Below are 16810 nucleotides of genomic sequence, written 5' to 3' on the forward strand. Positions count from 1 at the left end.
CTCTCTCTCTCTCTCTCTCTCTCTCTCCATTTCTCTCCACCTCTTTCCCTCCAACCCTCTCTCTCTGTCTCTATCCCTTCCGCTCCCCTCCTCCTGCCAGAATCAAGTGTGGGAGCCCCTGAAGAGTGAGCTTTCCCCACTGCTTGGAAATCTACCGTGAACCGTGAGATGAGAGGCCGGCTTCGCGTGTGTCAGGCCTCCGGGATGTGGGGCTCCTTGCTGGGCGGTCAGCAGCAGCTCCTGGACTGCGCAGCCAGGCCAGTGTCTGCCTGGTCCCAAAGCCAGGTGAGGAAAGGAGAACTGCAGAGGGGACGCAGGAGGGGCCCAGAGGCCTGGGAGATGCTTGGGCACGGGTGCAGGGACATGTGCCTGCCCTCTTCAGCCCCTTGTGGTCAAAGCGGGGTGGCCTCCCACCAGCCAGGACCTCTGGGGCCCCCTCCTGGTCTCCACTCCTGAATTTCCAGCCAGAATGACTTTTGCTGGCTACTGTGAATTCTTAGTGGCCCACGGGATGGCGATCAAACATGGGCTGGCTGTTGAGCCTGCTGTCAGCTGTCACCTTCGTCTATAGTCTTTCTCAGGACCCTCCGAAGGGTCCACGTGCTTCCAAGATGGAACCAAGGGTTCTTGCTCCATTCACATAAAAATCACAAACTGGCAAAGTGTAGCTCTTTTAGCGTTAACAGCTCTGCGCTTTGAATGCCAGCAGCTCGGAGCTCTTAGTGTTAGTGCCCCACACCCTTGTCACTTGGATCCACCAGCTACTGCAGCTCCTGGCCACCAGAGATGGCAGCTGATGACGATCCTCTGCTGACAGAGCTTCCGTGTCACCAGCCCTAGCTGCTGGTGGCTTTCAGCTTCCAAGGGCTTCAGTCTCACCAGCTCTCCACGTACCCACTCAGCATGCTCAACTCTAGACAGAAATCACACATGGGCAAAAAAAAAAAAAAAAAGCTACCCTGAAGAGGAAAGGGAGCCGAGTGGACTCTAGGTCTCTCCCGGAGGGACACTGGGGTCTCTCTGAGGTACCACAACAGGGAATCCAGAAACTCTCCTGGCAGCGGGGACCGACAGAGCCCACCAGGCCTCTCTCCACACGGTCACTTCTGTGCCCACTGCACCGTCCCCCAGCGTGTCCTCGGAGGGACCATCATAAGCGGTCTCCCCACAGCTCACTTACCACTTACTATGGTTTGTGTCTGGATGTCCCCCCAAAGCTTCATGCCGCCACGGGAAGGGTGGGCTTTCAAAGGTGGCTGAAGCTAGAGTTTGTGACCGGTTTGTTGTCTAGTGCTGGGACTGATGGTGTGAGCACTGACCCACCCTGGGTGGGCATCCTGCAGATGATACAAGGGAGGGAAGAGGCTCGATCCTCCCTTCATGCTCTTGTGGCTTTTTCTGTCTTCCTCTGTCAGGAACCGTTGCCCTCTACCATGTGCTGCTGTGTCTAAGAGCCAGCTGAGTCTGGACTGAAACTTCCACAAACTGTGAGCTAAGTTAATCTTTCTTTCCCTCATTTTGGGCATCAGGTATTTTGTCTCAGCAGCCAGAGAAGAGTAACCAATACATTACTGCACCACAGGACCCCACTTTCACATGCATACTAGAGCCTTCTGGCCTCAATGTCCTGTCCTTTGTCTGTTGTTCTTCTTAAGCAGGATCTCACTATGTAGTTGATGCTGTCCTTGAACTCACTATGTAGCCAGTCTGTCCTTTAACTTGTGGCAATCCTCCTGCCTCAGTCTCCTGAGTGCTGGGATCTGTCGGATGCCACCATACTTGACTCAGTGTCCTCTACTGACAGTGACTTTTCCCTTATTGCAGGCAGCCTCCAATGGAGGCCAAGCCACCTGGGTCCTCAGCTGTGCAGGTACCCAGTGTTCCTGTCCTTGTCCCTGTCCCCTGAAGTCCTGCTTCTAGCTCCTGTGTTCCTCTTCACTCTGACTTCTGGGAGACATCAGGGGCTGAGCTGTGGCCTCTGGTTCCCACCTCAGCTCCTCCCTGGAGCCTCTGTCCCTCTGGGTCCGTGCCCACGACCCATACCTGCACTCTGTCATCACAGGCTAGGACCAAACCACCCCCACCCACTTCTACCCCACAGCAGCATCCCAGTTAGGGTTCATCCAGCTGCCTGTGTCAAAAAAGAACAGAAGACAAAAACTGTCCTAAAATAAGAGAGGATTTTATTTCCCTTCATATAAGAGACATGCAGAGGCAGACAGTCTGGGACTGGCAGGGTGGCTCTCCGAGGTCAGGATGCTGAGCTAACTCCGTGTTACTACTGGGACACCCTCGGTATCTTCCTCCTGCCAACCTAGCTGCAAAGGATGCTGGGAGAAGAGCCTAGCTATTAATAGAGGACACGTAGGCAGGGGGAACGTTTTGGGGGGCATCGTTACTGCCTCCATCATCACAAAGAGCTCCAGCATCTCTTGGGCCACCTCCCCTCTGGGGTTTTACTTTGCTCGCTCAGCCCAGATGGCATTCCTCATCCATCTGACACCATCACCTGCCCCAAGTCTTCGTGTCTACCACTTCCTCCCGCTGCTAAGACCTGCTTCTCAAAAGTCACCAGCCTGCAACTGAAGAAGGTCCTCCCCCGTGGCACCAGGCCTCACTGGTGGCCTAGTTTGAGCGTTGGTCCCATGCATAATTTGGTATCTGACTCCCAACCCAGTACCCAGAGGATTTCAGGGTGTCCCTCACCACTCACAGAGAGCAGAGGACTAGGACACAAGAAGGAGAAGTCTAGTGAATGGCTCCTGGCTGGTCTGCTGACAGCCACCCTTCCCTGGGGGCATCCCTCCCTCCAGCCTCAGCCACACAGAAGACCTCTCCTCACCGGCCCCGGCTCCAGACCTGAAGATTCATATTTTTCCATGATCCTCGGGGCATTCCCGCCTCAGTGACCCCTGTAGTACCAGCCCCGAGGGGCAGACAAGTCTCACGCATCCCGGTCACTTCTGATCCCTCACAGGATTACTCCTGGGAAGCCGGCTGCTCCATTCTGCCCAAGGTTAGGACACAGGATTTTTCAGGGCTAAAACCCGAACAAAACTGATCACCTTATTCCCAGCCAACTTGGGTTCAGACCAACCCCGGTCCTCCCCCGACCTCACATCTGAGCCAGCCTGAATTCACTGCCCGGTTACTGTGTCCCTTGTCATCATAACCTTGTTTGTGTGCAGCAGTGATATACGATTCATCTAGATCCCTGGGAAATGACCCATACACAGACAAGAAAACATGAAAAGAGCGTGAATCCAAGGCTCTGACTCAGAGACCTTGAAGATACTGACTGCAACAGGAACCACGTAACAGCATCTCCATCACGTATGCCTCAGTGGCCCCATAAAGTGACATTGCCTGGTGACCTTGCTGCCACCTGCGAGTGTAAGCATCTGCGTATGCACTATGATATCAGCACAATCACAAGATCGCTTTGTGATGTGTTTCTCGGAACATTTTAAGCAACACATGTCTATAATGCAAATTAAAAACAACACTGGGATTAATAATAAATTTGAAGTTTGCCGTGCAAGCGGGTTTAAAGGGTGAGTCACCACTGGTGGGTGCAAGAATTGGCCCCACTCCCTGGTAGGCAATTCACCAGCATCTCCCAACTTCCCAGGATGTAGCCCCCCAATTCCATGCCTAACATCCGCCCAGCAGAGACACTGCGTGGGAAGTGTCTGTGCAGTAGGAGTGGCCGTTCTGGGGGCTGGTGATGAGTCCAACAGGAAACCTCCCTGCAGGGGGCTTCAACGAGGCCATGATAGAACAAGGAGGGGTCCCTAAGTCACCACCTGATCATGGTGAGGAGAGAGCAGAAGTTCAAAACAATGCGTGCAATTAATACCTCCTCCTGCGAATAAATGCAGTTAGAGCCAAATCCTAGTTACAAACTACGTGGCCCTTTGTGGGGCATACAGTTCCCCCAGGACTCCCCACACACCAGCCCTCTACCACCCCTGAGCACTCTGACAATGCCATAGGAATCTGAACATGTCCCCAAGTCACCAGGCGCATGGGATCCCCTAGTTGCTCTCCTCAGACACTGACAGAACCTATGGAGGGAAGTTTTTGTCCATCACAAAGTGGTCATCGGCAAGGCCGACCCGTGACCCGGGTCTCTTCACTGCTGGGTGTGAACTCCATCCTGGGGAGAGTCAGGAGGGTGCACTGACCTGGACAGCACCTGCGACAACGGCCCTTTCCTGTGGGAAACAGGTACATGACAAGGTTCTCGCTGTTCTGGTGCTGGGCAGGCTTCCCCGAGATCTGCGATCTTTCTCAGAAGATAAGATAGGTGTTGTTTGGAGGAAAGAGGGTTCGCGATGCTTGCAGTATGTCTGTGAGAAGTGCCTCTCTGCCTATGGGTTATGTGTACTATTTTTTTCTTTGTTTTTATTAAAGAATTGGAAAAAATTAAAATGTCCCTGCAACAAGGTTACGCCTGCCTGCCACCACTGCCTACAGCATCTGCCAGAGGAAGAGATAAAATGGAGTCAGAAACAAGTTCCCACTCTGGAATGGTGACCCCTTCCCAAAGTGTGAGACCAGGGACTCCAGAGAACAGGGGCTCAGAAGTGCCCTGAGCAGAAGATACCTTTGCAGATAGCTGACGACCCCAAGGCATGCCGGGGAGCCCCAGACCAACAGGATGCAGAGGCCAGCAATCCTTCAATCAGTTCCCACCTCACATCTTGGCACATCCGCCTCCTGCCACCCCAAGAATGTAAATGGGGTGGAGTAGTGGGAAGAGAGGTAGCAGCACCTCGGAACTAGCACACAGTGGCATGGAGGGGTCTCCCCAGGACTCAGTCCCTCCCCTGGATTGAGCCAGGAGGGGGAGGTCTGGGCTAGTGTGGTCCTCCAGGCAGCCAGGCCCTGAGGGAAGCATGGTGGTGTGGGGGCTACCGGCCACCATGGCCCTACCCATTCATCTGCTGCCCAAAGCCTCCTTTCCCACACAGGGACCTAGGCAAGGGCAAAGCCAGCATCTGCTGATATCACTTGCATCCTGCAGGTTTGTAGGGCCACTCCAGGGGTCACCTCAACTGTGCTCTAGAGACATCATGGACCAAGTGGCATTTTGGGACAATCAGCAATTAGCTAAAATGGACCCCCTCATCTCTTGGTGTCCCAGCAGCAATGACCTCTCACATGTGCAGCAAGAGAAGGTTGGCTCACTGGGACTGTGTGACAGCAGATCTTGGTGGCCAGCTGGACAGATCACTGGGGGAGAGGCAATGTCACCGCTCCCTGTAAGGAGCAGGAGCAGTAGCGACATCTTGGTGGCATATGAGAGTTGGTGAGCTGGTGAGAAGGCTGGGTGTAGGGCAAGTGCCACCTGGCAGCAAGATGACAAGTGATGCCCCGTGGACCACTGAGGGAGGAGGCCCAGACTGTCACAGGAAGGGTCTAGGCAGGGACATCCAGCTAAGATGCCCACAAGCGCCAGGCAAAGAATACAGTTCTATCAGATGGGCAGATAGGGACCCTGGTGAACTAGAGAATTTACCTTCAGGACAGCTGGGTAAGGAGACATTGGCTCAACACCAGCAAGAAATTTTGAATTTGCAAAAGAAGTTGAAAGTTGGAGTTTGAAAAAGGGCAAAATCCTCTCACTTCAAATCTTGATCATTAATTCTAACTTAAAAACACAAGAGAATACTACCACCTCACCTGCCCCGCCGATGGCTGCCTGCTGGTGTGTGAGGAAAGGACCTTTAGGAGAAACAGTGGACCTGAGAGCGGGGTTGACAATGGCCCCGCTTTCAAGAGTCTTTCTTCTCAGTGGCTGTTCCCCAATATTTACCTAATATCATGGCCAGGCAGCATCTCTAAATCTTTCCTGAGTGGGAGGTCTTGTGCTCCAAGCAACAAGACAAAACTTTACTTTCCAGCCTCCCTTGCAGCTAGGACACAAGCACTGTGACCAAGCTGGCTGCTCCAATCAGAAACTTCAGTCTAGCAGAATGATCATGTGACATGTATCCTCCAATTAGAAACCTCTCTCCTAAACCTCAGTCTGGTAGGATGACCACCAATCTGAAGTCTCCTTCCTTCCCTTCCTTCTTCCCTGTCTCCCTTCCCATCACTTCTAAAACCAACATCTGTGACTCTGTGCCTGAGGCTCTTTTCCCAGGAACCTGTACTACAGAGCCAGCTGCAGACCAGAAGGGTTAAGAAAATAACTACCCTACTTGTTCCCATATATGGCACTCTATAATAATATTCAAGAGTTTGCACATAGTGATGCATGCTAGTAATCCCTGCACTTGGGAGGCTGAAGTAGGAGGATCACTGGGAGTCTGAGGCCAGCCTGCCCTGAATAGTGAAATCCTGTCTCAAAAAGAAAAAAAAGAGAGAGAAAACAAAAAACACAATTACTACATAAATATTCTAGCTTTCTTCCCAGGGATAATTTCAAAGTGTGTTCTCCTGAGGGCTCCCGTCTCCTTGTGATTTAATACCTCCCTTTCCTTCCTTGCATGACACATTCTCATCTTTTGTTACAGTAACAAAAGTCTCCCAAGGGGCCTCTGTTGGTCAAGCAATACATACGTGCACAGTAGCCCTTTACACAGGACCAGATCTTTGTAGCAACCACAGTCCAAAGCAACCCAGAGCGCAGCAGTAAAGACAGTGTGGCGAGGTGGAGCTAAAATCAGATTTTTCTGGTCATCAGTTTTCCTCAGGACCTAGTCAGGCCACCTAGCTTCCGGCTTGTCCCCATTACCATCCTAGGCTCCAGGATTTCTTATGCTCCTAAACTCTTTGAGGCGATCCTTTCCCTGGAAATGAGAGATGAATGCTTGCCTTGTCTGTCACAGAGGACTGGTTGAGACTCACATGAGGAAACATTTATAACAAGCTCTGTGGGCTACGGGAGCCATGACAAAGGAAGCTATTGTTAGATGATTGAAATAATTATACCAGTCAACACTTAGAGAGGCCCTGATCTAAGAGCTTCATGTACATCATTTGATTAGGTCTTCTTAACATCTCATGGGGAAGAATTATTGGTAATTCCTTCTTTAGCTATGAGACGAAATTGAGACAGAGTGATATGGAAAACACGTGCCCCAGGTTACATGACTTAGACGTGATGGAGCAGGATTCAAATCTACTAAGTATCTATCATTCAGGAGCCAAACACCTGCCCCCAAGGTGCTACTGCCATACAAGTATGTCTGCGAGGAAAAATTAGGGAATGTGGCCCACTGGTAGAGCACTTGCCTGGCATCATGAGGCCCTGGTCCAATTTCCACCACTGAAAAAAAAAAAAGTAGAAAATAAGAGCAAATGAAACAAAGATTAGTTTCCATAAAACAGTGTAAAAGCTTCCAGAATTTTCAGATCCTAAACCTGTTTGGCAGAGTGACTATGACAAACTTCATCCAATTAAAAGCCTCATGCCAGACCAATGTTACTAGGCTCCTCCAATCAGAAGCCTAGTTTCAGATCATGTGACCAGGGTCCCCCAATCAGAAGTCTTAGCTCCATATTTCTTTTTTGGAAGAATGACTGGTATGACCAGGTTCCTCTAATCAGAAGCCTGGCTCCAGAGCACTGTTTAGGAACATAGGACGTGGATAAAGGAGATGAGAAGGCTGATCGGGAGGCTGATCAGGAAGCTGTTCCTTTCCTGGCCATTTTAAACCTGATTCAAGAGTCCTGCTGGAGTTTGCTGATCTTTAGAATACTTTCATTCCTTTTTTAGGGGCTGGGGATTTAGCTCAGCGGTGTAAGTACCTGCGTTGTAAGCAGACGGTCGTGAGTTTGATCCCCGGTACCCATTAAAAAATATATATTTTTTTCATTCCTTTTTTTAATGACAGAAGCCTCCACTGGCATCCAGCAGGGTGGTGGCCGGTAGGACAGGAGGCCGACCCTTCGCTCCCAGTTACTGTCTTCATAGCGGACTCCATGGCTGAATGCCTAATTCCAAAGGCTAGTGAGGCCCTCATGCGCCAGGTGGCTGGCTGACATTGAATCTGTCCCGCTAACTGCTTTTTGGTGTGAGTGGTTGGGAAATCAAGAGACAGACTGCCAAGCTTTCAGAATTTCAGGGGCCCCTGTGTTTGGTGGGTGGCTGGTTTCACTTTCAGAGTGAGTTAGAGACACCCCATTGTGAAGCCTCCACCCTGCAGAGTCACAGAGCCCTTTTGGCTTCTCTGAACCAGGTCAGGTCAGGCACACACTGTTTACCAAGTCCTGCTTCCCTGGGAGGCTTGCACCCCTGCCCCTCCCCAACACCTCTACCCTGGCCCACAGTCCCGCCATAGGCTCTGTCCTGGAAGGGGCCTCAGAGGTCACCCCACCACCATCACCCACTAGCCCATTTCCCTCCACCTGCTCATACACTGCCCAACAGTCAAACCAGCAGCACCCACCACCTCAACACCAGGCCAGAAGTCAGGAAGCACCTCTCACACGCTCTTTTTGACACTTCATTTCTGTCCCCACACAGCCCTAGGCCCGAGGCTCCTCCCTAAGTCAGGAGTACCAGATGGCAGCATTGCCACCAACTCACTACACCCAGTCATCCCTGTCTTTGTGCTGCAGACCACAGGAACAGTCTGTGGCCCCTGGGAGCCAGGCAGAACTAGCCAGAAGGATGTAGAGGGATGCAGTCTACAGTGTAGGTTCTGGAAGACACTGGAGGCCCAGAACTCAGCACGACCAGACCCTGGCTGGTTACACAGGCCAGCTGCGGGGATCCCCTCCGGCCACTCCTGCCCTCTCCCACTAGAACTCAAGAGTCATGCTGGCTGACAGCAGGCCAGATGCCTGTCACTAGCTGGAGCAGGAGAACTTAGATTGACAGCTCCCTGGAGATGTCACCAAATGCAGGAAAGGAAATTCCCAGATTCCAGAAACAAGACCATGCTGAGCAAACAAAGCCAAAGCATCATCAGCCTCCCTGCTTCAGCCCAGCCTCCCCGGCCTTACTGGGACAAGATCTGGCCAGAAGGTCTCAGAGGCTTTTCCAGGAAGAGCATCCTCTGATTGGAGGAGCCCCAATTGGACATCCTGACCTGTCTTAGGAGCTAGGACTCCTGTAAATCCTTGGGAAGAGTGCCTGGTGTAAAATGCTTTGCACTCCTGCACTGAGGAGGAAGCCAAGCAAGGTCATTGTCACCCCACGTATAGAGCTTGAGCCTGGACTTTGATCTGAGGCACCTCCCGGAGCTCACGAGCTAGCTGAATGCCAGCTCATTCCTCAGTGCTGGGACTGCTCCAATCCTAACCCTAAGCACCCCCCACCAGAGCCCAGGCAGCCTCAGGGGGCACCAAGCAGAAGCCCATGCTTCTACCTCTGGCACTTTCCTCAGTGCCACACACGGGATCTCTTGCAGCAACCCTGAGACATCACCCATGTCACAGGCCCAGGCCAAGGTGACACACAGTCTGCCACCCATCATCTCTTGCACCCCGCCTGGTGAACCCCTTGAAGCGCCTGGGCACCCCAGCTCCCCCGCCTCCCCAGGCCAGGCCTGGCCAGTGCACCAGAAGCTGGAGGACGGGAGAGGGGTGGGGGGCTGTGGGGCACTCTGATCCGGAGGATGTGGCCGATGGCTTCGAGACTGTGGTTCCAGGGTGCTGTTGGCACCTGGCTGCAGTCACCTGCACCTTTCCTGCAGGAAGCAGGGGGCGGCAGGAGCAAGGGGGCAGGGTAGTGGGGCGGCGAAGCTGTGAGGTGTGTGGTTTGGCTGTGAAGCGCGCCCCGCAGTGAGCACGGTCACTCCGAGTGGGTCCTCTTCCTGTTTCTCTCTGCTCTCTCCTGCTGCCCCCAACGCCCATCCCTCCTCAGGCCCGGGGTACAGACCATGGAGCTCAGAGCAGCCACTCTGATGGCATTAGAGGCGTTGGCACTGCGGAGCCAAGCGCCACAGTAATGCAGAAAGCAGAATGCTCACGGAGCAGAATGTTCTAGAAGCCGCAGAGGTGCCAGCCACAGCTAGCACATCCAGTCCTTCCTGTGTGCCAGGCCCTGTTGCCAGCTATTTCCACTTATTCTCAGCCATGCCAAGCAGGGTTTGATCTCCAGCAGCATTAGGGACCCCAGTGTTGTCAGAAATGCAGCCTTGGGCCCCCCCCCCAGACCTATGGTTTAACACCATCTCCCAAAGAGCGTTGGTCAGCTGTGTACTAATCCACTGACTCCTGACCTCAGTCCTTTCAGACAGGGTTCTTATACTGTTTTAGAGCCAGGGAAACTGAGTCACGGGGAAATTAAATTACTCGCCCAAGGCCACACAGGTGAGAAGTGTCAGGGCTGGGATTTGAACCCAGATCATCTAGCTCATCACCTCTCTCTGCCAGGTCACTGCTGCTTTTGGAATGAAAGAACCCCTGGGTGTTCCAGGGGTCTCTGGCTGCATCTGTGACCCCAGCCATCCAGCTGGCATCCAAATCCCACTTCTCCTGGGTGTGGAAGGTAAACACCTCTGGTCCGCATTCAGCATTTGTTCAGCCCCTGGGCTGGGAGCAATGGCTACTACAGCAGATACCCAGGACCACCTGGCCCTCGTGAAGCCCAGGGCCCACTTGTGGGGGTGGGAAACGGGCACTTGAGTGGATGCAGCCTACCCGCACCCAGTGTCTGGAGGGGCGCTCAGACGCTCCAGGCAGCCTCCGCCAGGCCTCTGGGCACACAGGCTCCGAGCCAGGCTCAGAGGGCTCACTGCAGGCACACAGAGAGAGGACACCGCTCAAGCAGGCCCGTGTGGCTGAGCTGACGGCTGGAGCTTTGCGTGGCCCCAGTCCAGCCTCTCCCCAATGCCTAACTCCTGTCTACAGCGTCTCGACCAGTCTGACCCCATCGCCCTTCAGTCCCATCTCGCCGGGGAAATCATTATTCCCGGAGCAGCAAGCCTGTCGTTCTCTGCCACACCCACACGTCTGTGTGCAATGGTGTGTTCTTCCCAGCACGCCCAGCCCACGCAGGTTCTGCGCAGCTCCTGACAGCTACACTGGACAGCAGAAGCCTCCCCACGCCCTTGGCCCTTTGAAGTCCTGGCTCCTTGTAATGCTGCAGGGGACCTCACTGCACAGCTTGGCAATACCGGAGAGGGGCCCCTTGGCACGAGGAGGAAGCCCGTGGTTGGCACACCCACGCGCACGGCAGTGCGCCCCCCAGCTGCTGGCCCTTTGAAGGTGCTCAGCATGCCACCTGGGTCTGCACGGAGCCTGCATTTCCTGAGCCGGTGTGAGGCGCAGCCGTGCTCCCTGCTCCCTGGTGCCCCTTTACTTCAGTGTACATCACAGGCACTCAGTCATTGCTTTAAAAGTCATCGAGATAAAATGCAGCAGGACACAGGGACAGCCACGGGGCCAGAAGGCTGAGGTGCGCCCCTCTTCAGCCCCCAGCTGGCTGATTCTGCAGGTGACATGAAGCCAGAGTGTGCTCAAATTGGACAGCACCTGTCACCTGTCTGAAACCCTAAACACTCCAAAGACAAAAAGAAGACCGCATGATGGCAGCCCAAGGAGGAAGAGCCCTCTCAGCTGGCCTGCGAGGAACCTCGGAGTCTGGGGTCTGGCTGCTCCCTGTACAGATGAAGAGTCTGGGCTGTGCCAGAGAGGGTCAGCTGTAAGCTCCAAGTCACTCAGCAGAGCAACCTGTGGCTCTGGTCTTGGGGCTCTTAAACCCTCTCTCCACACCTCATCCCCAGGTTCCGAGCAGAGAGACTACCCAGGCACTTTTCACTGCTCTGGGCTGGTGCAGATTAGCAGCGTCCCCACCCGCCTGCCTGTCCTGACGGTTAGAGCCCCTGGGTCAGCCCCATGTCCAGCCCTCTGCTCCTCCTGCATTGCTTCCCACATCCCTGGGTGGCGCCGTCTGTCCCCACTCCAGGCCCACCTGTCCCCACCTAGCTCACCTCCACACTGCCCTGCCTTGTCCCAGACAGGCATTTCACCTCATGCCAGCTGTCTGTCATTGTTGGGCATTGACAGGAAGAGTCGCTTGTGCCTGTCTTCCTGCCTGGATGGTGGCACCTCAAGGTCATGGGTGAGGTTTGTGCCATCCCACGGCTTGTCTGGCACCTAAAGTAGGGCATGGCTCGGGGTTGGCACTTAAACTATATTTGCTGAAATAATGGGTGGGCGGATGGATGGATGGATGGATGGACAAACAGATGACCTTGGTGCTGAGCCAAGGAAGTGTCTGCTTTCATGGCCTCAGAAAGGGTTTGCTGGGTCTGGGCTGGCAGTGCCACGTGGAGCCTCGTGCAGCTGGAAGGGTGGGCGGGATCTGAATTCTGCGTGACCAAGGCGGCCTCTTAGTGTGGACAGTGACGTGTGCAGACCGCCCCGGAGCGAGCACGGCTGTGCGGCTACTGTGGCCTGAGTTCTCAGGACAGCACCAGTATCAGGTGATGTGAGTGCGTCCTGTGGTCTAGACTGTTGAAGACTTTACTCAAATTACTCAGATGGAAAAAAATGATTTTTAGGCCATTCATGTAATTGTCTCTCCATATATGTGGTCACGATGACTGTAAGACAGCGTGCACTCAGTTCAAAACACACGCAAAGGCCATCAGAGTCCCCCCAGGACCTGGCTGTGCAGAAGCTAAGCAGTGAGGCTTCCTGAGGAGGGGACCTGGTGCCACAGGCAACACAGCAGTGTGCAAAGGCAGTGGAGCTGAGTCCCAGGCCCAGGTTTCCACTTCCTCCTCGCTGTGTGACTTTCCACAAATTTCTTCACTTCTCTGAGCCTCGATTTCCACGCTTGGTAGGAACCATCTCTGTCCTGGAAACACAGAGCTGCAACAGCTGCACCTGACCTGGAAGCCCCCTGCCATCCAATCCCCAGCCCCACAGAGCTCCGCAAGTCCTCACTTTCCCGTGGGGTCCTGCCAGCCCCGCCTCCCCCCAGCTGGGGCTCATCCTTTGGTCTTCATATCCCACAGGCTTCAGGCCTGGGTGTCACACCACTGCCCTCCTGGACCTCAGCTTGCTTTCCTAAGGGCTCGGTACCTGCTGGACCCCTCTGCTTCTCTCCAGCTGAAGTGGGTGCTTTGAGCGGGCAGGAACCGTTCCCACTCACCCTGGGTGCCTGGGTACTGCCTACCGTGTGTCTGGAGCATGTGGGTGCTCAGTCGTCATGACGCGGTGGAGGGATGGACTGATGGACAGAAGACCAGAGAGAAGACTAGAGGAAGGAGGGGTGGGCAGATGGAAGGGTGAACTGTGAGGGATAGATGGGATAGATCATGGGGGCGATGGACAGGTGGACAGGTGGATAGAATAACTGCAATCTTTCAGGAACACAGCAGGCAGGCTCTGAGAAAGCCCTGCTGGGAGTGGCACTCACCAAGGTCAAGGCTGACCGTGGACTCTACTGTGCACAGCCCTGTGGGTCCAGCTGTGCTCTGCCTCCCGAGTCCTGGGGACAGAAACGGTACACCCTGCTGGCCTTGGGGTCCCCCATCAACCACTTGGCCTCCAGGGGCAGGCAAGGAAGAGGTAGGCTTGAGGTGTGGGGTCCCAGGAAGAGGAGTCCCCGGGAACCCAGGGGCCTCCCGGCCCTCATCAGCTGCAGCAGGCCGGCCCCAGTGCACGGTGGGCTGCGGGCTTCCAGGCCCAAGGCCCAGGAGACTCCGGGATGGAGCCCTGCCCATGGCTCGGCAGCCCTCTGCCTGTGTGCTGCTTCCTGTGGCTCGGGCTCAGTGGAACCCTGTCCCCACCTGTCTCTCCCACGTTCACACCCCCATTGCTCGAGGCAGCTCTGACTCCACGGCGAAGGCCACGGTGACCCTGTCCGTGCACTGTCCCTCCCCCCACCAGACCACAAGCCACTGGGGACTGTGTGGGTTTTGCTCACTGCTTTGTCCCCTGTGCCTGGCCCAGTGCTGAGTCCCTGACAGGTGTCCAGAGGGACAGCTGACACCTGAGGAAGGGGAGCTGGCGGGTCTCTGTCCTTCACAGCGCCTCCTCCTGCAAAAGGACTAAGTGAAGGACCCGCCTTACACTGTCACTCAACACTTAACCCAGCTCCGCTGTGCAGGTATCAGCACCTACCACAGGCCCATCTCCAGCCGGTGTGGTGGTGCACGCCTGTGGCCCTGGCACTCGGGAAGCTGAAGCAGGAGGACTGCCTCAAATTTGAGGCCTGTTTGGGCTACATGTTGAGTTAAAGGCCAGCCCAAACTATGTAGGGAGACCCCTTCTCAAAAAAAAAAAGATAAAAACAAAATCCTCCCAGCAACACTACTCTGCAATGAGGAGACTGGGCAAAGTCAAGAGACCCAAGAGACCTATCCATCCCCCTGGTGCTCAGCCAGAAGCCAACTCAGGCAGCACCTCCAGCCGCCTCTGCTAAAAACCAACCCCTAACCACGGGTGCTGGCTCAGGGGGGTGATGCTGAAGGGTCTCAGAGGTGGTGACATTAGTGCTGCTGCCACACTGGGGTGCACTTTTCAGTTTCTTCCCAGTCCCCTCCTCCTGGGGAGACTTCAATTTGACTGAAGGGATGGAGGCCAGCCCTTTGGATAATCTCCCTTCCCATCATCCTTTGCTCCTTGCCAGAAGTTAGGGTAAGCACTGTCATGTGACCAGTTCTGGCCAATGAGAAGTGAGTAGCAGCTGCCAGACAAGTCATTTCCCATGCTTTCTCTGGTGCTTATCATGCCTGGAGGTGACACCTGAAACCCAAACAGCAATCTCTGCCCACCACCTTGTGGCTGTCCTGTTTGGAGTTTTTTGTTTGTTTTTGGTTTTTTATTTTTGAAACAGGTTTTCACTGTGCAGCTCAGGGGAACTCATTATGTAGCCTAAGCTGGCCTTGAATTCACTGAGATCCTCCTGCCTCAGCCTCCCAAGTGCTGCGATTATAGCAAGATCATTTTCCTCTTTTGCTGTCATGTGTTTGTGCACCCAAAAGCATGTGAACAAGTACAGAAGGGCTGTGTGGCAGAAAATGGGAGGAAGGGGCACCATAGGCTCTTACATTTCCAATCAACAGGAGCCCAGCACAGAGCATGAGGGAGGCCCCCACACACAATGTTCCCCACTCAGGGAGAAACAGAGGGGATGAAAGGAAAGTGCGAGGGGGCTCCTGGCTAAAGTGATCCTGTTCGCTCTATCCCAAGTTGAGCCCAGTGGAGAGCCACAGAGAAGACCCCTGAGGGTTTGGAGCATGTGAGGTGCAGAGGGGCCACTCTCCCTTTCCTGGGCAGGACCCTGGGGAAGGAATGTCCCCATAGTGTATTCAAGCAATGGGGAAGGCTCAGGTGGCTCTCCAGAGGACATAACATGTGCCAAAGGGACTTGGGAGTTCCAAGAGGCAAAGGAGCTGGGGGCTCTGTGGGTAAACAGGATGAAGCAGGTACAGAGTGACCCGGAGCCCCAGTAGACCAGACACTGCAGAGCCAGGCAGAGGATGCACGGCCGCGGGGTGCAGTGGGGCTCTGCCTGCCTCCAGGGAGGGGCATGAGAGCCAGGGCAGGAGTGTGCAGGGAGGAGCCCCAGCTGGACCAAAGCACATCTCTTCCACTTCAGCAGACGAAAGCACCTCATGGAAATGGATCAGCCAAAGAAGCAAGCAGGCTCTGTGTCTCACACACCCCGGCATGTGGCATCAGCCCATCACTGGCAGTCAGCCGGTGACAGCCAGCCACCCACCAGGACACGAGGGCTGATCTGCCCATCTCCCCCTGCTGCTGGCCTGAGAGGGTCACCCCCATGTGCCTGGACCGCCAAAGGCTCCTCCTCCACGCCTGCTGCCCAGGGCTGGGTGCCCAGCCTCCCTGCCAGCTTAGAGGCCAGCTGCCCCACAGCCAGGTCTGCACAGCCCTCTGAACTCTTGACTCGTGTCCTGGAAATCCCTCCTTCCTCTCTGGCTCCCAAGGCCTCGGCTGGCTCCAGCTCGCCCTGCTGGGCCCCACCCACAATGTGCTCTGCATCTGGGCCTGCTCCTGTGGAATCTCTGCCTCTTTCTCCCCATCCTCCAGATGCACACGTGGCAGCCTGTGGCTACCATGAGGGGCTGCCAGGCAGGGCTGCGCGGGAGGGGCAAGTCATAGCCCTTCTGCCCCTGGCCAAGGATCCTGCTTCCAGCTTCCCCGGCTCCAGGTCCCCAGAGTCATTCATCCAGCTGACTGAGGAGTGCCCACCAAGGGTCTGTGCCGCTCATGCACAGGATGGCTGTCACAGCCCATCCTTGACCAGAGCAAAATCAACTCCCGCGTAGACAGTGACAAGCCCAGATTACCCTCCGTGTGGTCACAAGGTGGAGCTTGAGCTGGGAGCAGAGGGAAGGGAAGGGGGTCCAGGTCAGAGCCCTGGAACTGGCTCCAGAGCCCGCCCCGGAACATGAGCACTGGTCACTGCTAACTCCCCAAGCTCCCGTCACAGGCGCTGTATAGTTTCTGGCACAATCAGGGCTAATTTTTCCTCCAATTCTCCCACTTTCCCCTGCTCCCTCAGTGGAGTCAGCGTCATCTTAGGGTAAGGGGGAAAGATCTTCAGTCTGATGCTATAGGTAGAGAGCAAAGTGGGGGTGGGCGAACCTTAATAAGTTAACTAGCATGCACCAACCAAACGAGGACCCCAGGCAGAGCCAGGACAGAGGCCACCTCCGGATCCCCAAGCCTCTGCCCTTCCCAGGTCACAGTGAAGTCTTATAGGGGTAACAGAGCCGACAGACAGACCCTCCGCCCGTGCTGCACCCCAGCTCGCTGCCCCCTCCTTCCCCTCCGCTGTCAAATCTCTCCCTGGCTTCCAAGGCCAGTGAGAACACGGCCCCTCCACACGCCCAGACCTCCACTGTCCGCCCAGTTTTTCTTTCCAGAC

Source organism: Cavia porcellus, unplaced genomic scaffold (genome assembly GCF_034190915.1).
Source record: "Cavia porcellus strain 051 isolate PalLab524CR breed Dunkin Hartley unplaced genomic scaffold, mCavPor4.1 scaffold_27, whole genome shotgun sequence".
In the NCBI taxonomy this organism is placed as follows: Eukaryota; Metazoa; Chordata; class Mammalia; order Rodentia; family Caviidae; genus Cavia; species Cavia porcellus.